This window comes from Sturnira hondurensis, unplaced genomic scaffold (assembly GCF_014824575.4).
Source record: "Sturnira hondurensis isolate 20B ecotype Veracruz unplaced genomic scaffold, ASM1482457v3 Scaffold0001509, whole genome shotgun sequence".
Lineage (NCBI taxonomy): Eukaryota > Metazoa > Chordata > Mammalia > Chiroptera > Phyllostomidae > Sturnira > Sturnira hondurensis.
In genome coordinates, this window is record NW_028074140.1 from 2,194,694 (window position 1) to 2,202,730 (window position 8,037).

Here is an 8,037-nt window from a genome sequence, read left to right on the forward strand (position 1 = left end):
AAGAGAGAAAAATCAATTGGTTGACTCTCATAAGCACCCCAACCACAGAACAAACCCACAATCTGGGCATGTGTCCTGACCAGGAATCAAATCAGGGACCCTTCATTTTATGAGACAATGCACAACCAACTGAGCCACATTGGTTGGGGCTATCAGTAATCAGATTAAATGTAAATGGCTTAAATACTCCAATCAAAGATCTAGAAAAAATACAACTAAGTGATGAAGAGATAGCCAACCTATCAAATGCAGGGTTTAAAATACTGGTGATCAGGATGCTCACAGAAATTGTTGAGCATGGTCACAAAATAGAGAAAGAACTGAAGCCTATGCAAAGTGAAATAAAGGAAAATATACAGGGAATCAACAGTCACAGGAAGGAAACCAGGACTCAAATCAATAGTTTGGACCAGAAGAAGGAAATAAATATTCAACTAGAACAGAATGAAAAAACAAGAATTCAAAAAAATGAAGAGAGGCTTAATAGCCTCCAGGACAACTTTAAACGTTCCAACATTTGAATCATAGAGGCGTCAGAAGAAAAGGAGAGAAATTGAAAACTTATTTGAAAAGGTAATAAAGGAGAACTTCCCCAATCTGGCAAAGGAAAAGACTTCCAGGAAGTTTAGGAAGCTCAGAGAGTCCCAAAGAAGTTGGACCCAAGAAAGCACACACCAAGGCACATCATAATTACATTACCCAAGATTAAAGACAAGGAGAGAATCTTAAAAGCAGCAAGAGAAAAGGAGACAGTTACCTACAAAGGAGTTCCCATAAGACTATCAGCTGATTCCTCAAAAGAAACCTTACAGGAAATAATGGGCTGGAAAGAGGTATTCAGAGTCATGAAAGGCAAGGACCTACATTCAAGATGACTCTATTCACCAAAGCTTCCATTTAGAATGGAAGAGCAGATCAAGTGCTTCCCAGATAAGGTCAAGTTAAAGGAGTTCATCATCACCAAGCCCTTATTATATGAAATGTTAAAGGGACTTATTTAAGAAAAAGAAGATAAAAAATACAAACAGTAAAATGAGAACAAATTCACAAATATCAATAACTAAACCTAAAAAAAAAAAAGAACTAAGCAAACAACTAGAACAGGAACAGATTCACAGAAATAGAGATCACATGGAGAGTTATCAGCAGGGATGAGGAAGAATGGGGAAAAAGGTATAGGAAATAAGCATGAATGGCAGGTACAAAATAGACTGTGAGAAGGGGGTGTTAAGAATAATATGGGAAACAGAGAAGCCAAAGAACTTATATGTATGACCCACGGACATGAACTAAGGTGGAGGAATGCTGGTGGGGGGGAGGGGGTACTGGCAGAGGAGAATAAAAGGGAAAATAAAATATATTTATTGATTATGTAATAGCATAATCGATAAATATATTTTTTAAATACTCCAATCAAAAGATATAGGGTAGCTAATGAATAAGAGAACAAGACCCATATATACATGCTGCCTCCAGACAACCACCTGAGAATGAAAGATACACCTAGACTAAAATGAAAGGAATAGAAAATATATTTCATGCAAATGAAAATGAAAGAAACAGCTGGGATGGTAATATCTATATCAGAAAAAAATTGACTTCTGAACAAAGGCTATAATATGAGACAAAGAAGGACACTACAATAATAATAAGGGGAGCAATCCAACAACAAAATAAAATGCTTAGAAACATTTATGTACCCAATATAGGAGCACCTAAATAGATAAAGCAAAAAGGTATCAACAGAAACACATTCATAGCAGGAAATTTTAACACCCCACTGACATTAATGGGTAGATGTTCCAGACAGAAAATGAACAAGGCAACAGTGGTCTTAAATGATGCACTACATCAGATGGATTTGATTAAGATCTTCAGAGCATTTCATTCCAAAGCAGCAGAATATACATTCTTTTCACGTGAACACGGAATGTTATCTAGGAGAGACCACATGCTAGGACACAAAACAAGTCTCAGTGAATTTCAGAAGACTGAAAGCATGTCAAGTATTTTCTCCAACCATAATGGTATGAAATTAGAAATCAATTGCAAGAAAAAGTATCTGAAACACACAAATACATGGAAACTAAATAACATGTTACTAATCAATGAGTGGGTTAACTATGATACCAAGGAAAAAATCAAAACTACCTTGAAACAAATGAAAATGAGAACACAACAACCCCAAACCTATGGACACAGTGGAATCAGTCCTAACAGGAAAATTCATAGCATTACAAGCCTACATAAAAAAAAGCAAAAAAAAAAAAAAATCAAATAAATAATCTAATCTCACACCTAAAGAAACTACAAAAAGAACAACAAACAAATATCAAAGTGAGTAGAATAAAGGGAATAATAAAGATCAGAGCAGAAATAGGTGAAATAGAGTCTAACGACACAATACAAAAAGATCAGTGAAACCGAGAACTGGTTCTTTGAAAAGATAAATAAGATTGACAAAGCTTTAACCAGACTCAGCAATAATAAAAAAAAAAAGACCCAAATAAATAAATTCAGAAATAAAAGAGAAGTAACAACTGATGCCACAGAAATAAAAAAGAATTGTAAGAAAATATTACAAACAACTATGTAACAACAAACTGGGCAATCTAGACAAAACAGATAAATTCCTAGAAACATACAATCTTCCAAGCTGAATCAGAAGGAATAGACGAATCTGAATAGACCAATTACAACTAATGAAATTGAGATGTAATTTAAAAACTCCCAACAAACAAAAGTCCTGAACTGGACAGTCACAGGTGAATTTTCCCATACCAAACATTCAGAAAAGATCTAACACCTTTCCCTCTTAAACTATTCAGAAATATTCAAGAAGAGAGAAGACTCTTAAGCTCATTTTACGAGGCCAGCATTATGCTAATTCCAAAACAGGTAAAGACACTACAAAGAAATAAAATTATAGGCCAATATCCCTGGTGAACATAAATGCTAAAACACCAAAATGTTAGCAAACCAAATCCAGCAATACATTAAAGAGATCATACACCATGATAAAGGAGAACTTATTCCAGAGATGCAAGATTGGTAACAATATCCACAAATCCATAAATATGATACATCACATAAACAAAATGAATGATAAAAACCATAGGATCATATCAATAGATGCAGAAAAAACATATGATAAAATTTAGCACCAATTTATGATAAAAACTCTCGGCCAAGTGAAAATAGAGGAAACGTACCTAAGCGTAATAAAGACCATATATAACAAACCCACTACCAGTGTTGTACTCAATGGGCAAAAGCTAAAATCACTTCCCTTAAGATCAGGAACAAGACAGAGATATCTGCTTTCACCTCTCTCATTCAACACAGTGATGGAAATCCTAGCCACAGAAATCAGACAAGAAGAATAAAAAGCATCTAAATTAGAAAGGAAGAAGTAGAACTACCTTGTTTACAGATGATATGACACTGTATATAGAGAACCCTAAATATTCCATTAAAAAACTACTGGAACTGATTTTAAAACTCAGTCAAGTAGCAAGATACAAAATAAATATCCAGAAATCAGTTACATTCTTATACAGCAACACTGAACTATCAGAAAGGGAAAATAAGAACACAATCTCATGTGCATTTAAAAATACCTAAGAATAAATTTAACCAATGATGTAAAAGACCTGTACTTGGAAAATTGGAATACACTGAAGAAGATACAAACAAATGGAAGCACACACCATTTTCATGGATAGGACATCATTAAAATGTCTGTAGTACCCAAAGCCATCTACAGGTTCAATGCAATTTCTATCAAGACACCAATGGCATATTTCACAGAACTAGAACAAATACTCCAAAAATTTATATAAAACCACAAAAGGGCCCAAATGGCCACAGGAACCCTGACAACGAAGAACAAATTTGGAGGAATCACAGTACCTGATATCAAAGTATACTATAAGGCCATAGTAATCAAGACAGCATGGCACTGATATAAAAAAGACATATAGATCAATGGAACAGAATAGAGAGCCCAGAAATAAACCCATGCCATTATGGTCAACTTGACAAAGAGACAAGAACATACAATGAGGTAAAAACAGCCTTAAATAAATTGGGTGGGGAAATTGAACAGATACTTGCAAAACAACGAAACTAGACCACTTTCTTATACCATACACAAAAACAAACTCGAAACAAATTAAACACTTAAATGTAAGACTCAAAACCATAAAAATGCTAGAAGAAAAAAAAAGAGGCAGTAAAACCTCATACATTTCTCATTGCAATTTTTCTTCTGATATATTTCCTCAGGCAAGGTAGACAAAAGAAAAAATAAACAAATGGGATTACATTAAACTATAAAGTTTTTGCACAGCAAAGGAAACCATTGACAAAATGAAAAAACAATCCACTGAATGGGAGAACATATTAGTCAATGATACATCTTATAAGGGGTTAATATCCAAAATTTATAAAGAACTTACACAACTTAACACCAAAAACCCCCCCAAACAATCCAATTAAAAAACAGGCAAAGTAACTGAATAGACACTTCTCCAAAGAAAACATAGAGATGGACCACAGCCATATGAAAAGATGCTGAACACCAATAATCATCAGAGAAATGTAAATTAAAAACACAGAGATATCACCTCAAACCTGCCAGAACCAATAGTACCGGCTATCATCAATAAATCAACAAATGTGTTGGTGAGGAGAGCACTGTTGGTGGAAATGCAGATTGGTGCATTCACTGCGGAAAATAGTACGGAGTTTCCTCAAAACATTAAAAATGGAACTGCCTTATACCCCCAGTGATTCCACTTCTGGGAATATATCTGATGAAACCCAAAACACAAATTCGAAAGAATGCATGCACCCCTATGCTCATTGCACTATTCCTTACATCAGCCAAGATTTGGAAGCAGCCCATGTCCATCAGTAGGTGAGTGGATAACAAAGCTGTGGTTCAAAGGCTATACTTTCAGGGGTCATTTCTATAGTTCATTTAAAAAGCTGTGGTTCATTTATACATGGACCACTACAAGGCCATAAAAAAGAAGGAAATCTTACCTTCTTTGACAGAATGGATGGACCTAGACAGTGTAACGCTAAGTGAAATAGCCAGTCAGAGCAATACAAAGGCCATATGATTTCCCTTACATGTGGAATCTAATGAACAAAATAAACCAACACACAAAATAGAAACAGACTCACAAAAAACAGACAGCTTTCAGAGGGAGGGAGTTGTGGGGGTGGGGGAAACACGTGGAGGGATTAAGCCCCCACCAGAAAAAATCTCATGGACACAGACAACAGTATGGTGCTCACCAGAGGAAAGGAGTGGGGGGATAGGGAAGATAAAAGGGGTAAAGGGATAAATGGTGATGGAAAGGGACTTGACTTTGTGTGGTGAACATACAATGCAATATACAGATGATGTATTAAAGAACTGTATATTTGAAGTTTATATAATTTTATTAACCAATGTCACCCCAATGAATTCAATAATAAATTCTAAAACAAAAGAAAACAAGTGAACAAAATGAATCAAATGTTTCTTCCTTTTAGAAAAGCTTCCAAGCCAGTACAGATATCCTTCTTTGTACCCGTAACCCCCCGAGGCATCCTGGGAGTAGATGATATGGACTTTGCCAGAGTAGTAACATGCTATTTTACTCACCATTGCCTGGCTCGTCTCTCCACTAGGTAGAGAACTCTGTCAAGTCACAATAGTACACCATTCCTCTCTACATGTTCTCCCCACATATGCTGTGCTTAACTTCTTGACTACTGATTAACTAACTGAATAAATTAACAACCTATAGGGAAAATAAAGCTCAGGTTATGTAAATCAGTTGTTCTGGGTCTTGGAATATTTTCCCAATATAAAAAAAAGAAATAAAAGGTCAAGATTATCCCATTGGATTTCTAAACTAGGCACTTGCAAAGGAAAATCCCAGAGGTGCAAAACGATTGCAATACCAGTGATTATAAATACAGGAAAACCATGAAAGCTTTGCTATAAAAATATTTTTTTAATTAGAGAAAAAAATTATGGTGTTTCTGAAGAGAACTTATGGATACTTTCAAGGGCTTAACTAATAGTTATTCTGCAAATTCATTTAAAAGCTGAAGGCTTTCTTCTCATTGGCATTCCTTTACTCTCAGTAAGGAACCCTGCTTAAACATGGGTCATGGTTGTTGTAGAGCTGGAATTCATCTCAGCTGTGGGCAAAGTGAGAGAACCATGAGCAGACATTTGGGAGCAGCAAAGGGAGGGTCCAAGATGTGCTGGGAGTCAGGCAACAGAAGTCACAAAGGAAGGTACAGGAGTCAGGAGCAAAAGAGCAATAGCAGAACCAAATTCTCAATGGCTGTGCTAAGAACTCTGGAAGAATAGTATCCCCATGGATAAAACGCACAATTCCTAGGCCCTGCTGGCCCTAGGCTGGCAGAGAGACCCATCTCAGGACCTTCATTAGAAAAATAATGTCTGGGAAAAACCCAGAATGGACCCTCAGTAATTAGCAGATTACTACTGCCTAAGGTAACTGAAGACCACCCTGCTTCAACATGTTCATGGACAGTAATACAAATACAGTTTAGAAAAGAGAAAGGTTATATCACAAAATGACTTAAAACATATGCTTGAAATATGGATGGAAAGGAAATAAAGGAATTCATATATATTTTAAGACTTAATTTTGAGAAGTAACTAAGTAATTTTGATGGTTCTCAGTGAAGGTCACATTGTGATTACAAGTAAAAGAATCTTGTAATGGGCCCTGGCTGGTGTAGCTCAGTGGATTGAGCGCGGGCCTGTGAAGCAAAGGGTTGCCAGTTCGATTCCCAGTCAGGGCACATGCCTGGGTTGCAGGCCAGGTCCCAGTAGGGGATACATGAGAGGCAACCACACATTGATGTTTCTCTCCCACTTTCTCCTTCCCATCCCCTGTCTCTAAAAATAAACAAATAAAATCTTTTAAAAAAAAGAATCTTGTAATGAACCCCAAACATACCCATGCTTGTACATTACCCAAATGAGGCAAGAAATGAAAAGCCCAGGTGGGCACAAACACAGAACAAGTAGAATGTTATGAATAAATAAACTATAACATTAACATTAAACTAATTAGAGGTTTCATGGTAAATATCATCTTTACTTGTAAGTAGATTCTGATAACTCTTTAAGGACAATTTCAACCAAAGAAGCTAAAGGTGTCTGAACTAAAGCCATGAGTCTGAATTCTGCAGGGCTTTGCAGAATTCGTCGACTTTGCAACTTACATTTTCTTTAGTCTCTCTCCTTCTTCCATATTTTTTCTTTTAAAATATCATTTCCCTTTTGCCTTTACTATAAGTTCTCTTCCTTGACTCTTTTTATTTTCAAAACCTCTAATGGCAAGATCTTCACTTTATCATAAATATTGGAAACCACAGTTAGCAGAAAACATTCAAGACTAACTTGACCCCATCACACTGAATACATTAGTGTCCTTCTTATGAAGAAGCAATTCCTATAAACTGTATTACTGTCACTTGTTCAAGGTTTTTAACTTTCAAATCATTTAATTTAAAAAGGAACAATAAAATCTAATGAGTTTAAACTATACATGAAAACTATCTCAATTGAAGAATCTATGGAGGATGAAAATGGTTTCCTGCATAAATTACACTTTTCCTGGTAATTTGAAATGGTCTATGATTTATTTCTATGAATCCAGGTCAACATGTAAGCCTCCCTAATTGTTTGAAATTCTAACCATTATATAAGCTTCCTGTCAGCTTATTTCTTTCTTAGCAATAATTTATGTTCCTATTCCATATCTAGATATTGATGCATTCAGGACATAAGTAAACATATTTTTAAGTCTTTTCAGTAAAAACACATAGTAATTTCTGATGGGACCAACTCTCTATGTTTTTCCTGTCATGCAGATGTGCTACCCTGGGCTGCTGGTCATCTTTTGACATAACCAATCCTATCTCCTCAACTAGACTGTAAGCTCCTTGAAAGCAGAGCCTGTGTCTTTGTCTTGTCTTACACTCCACTCCTCC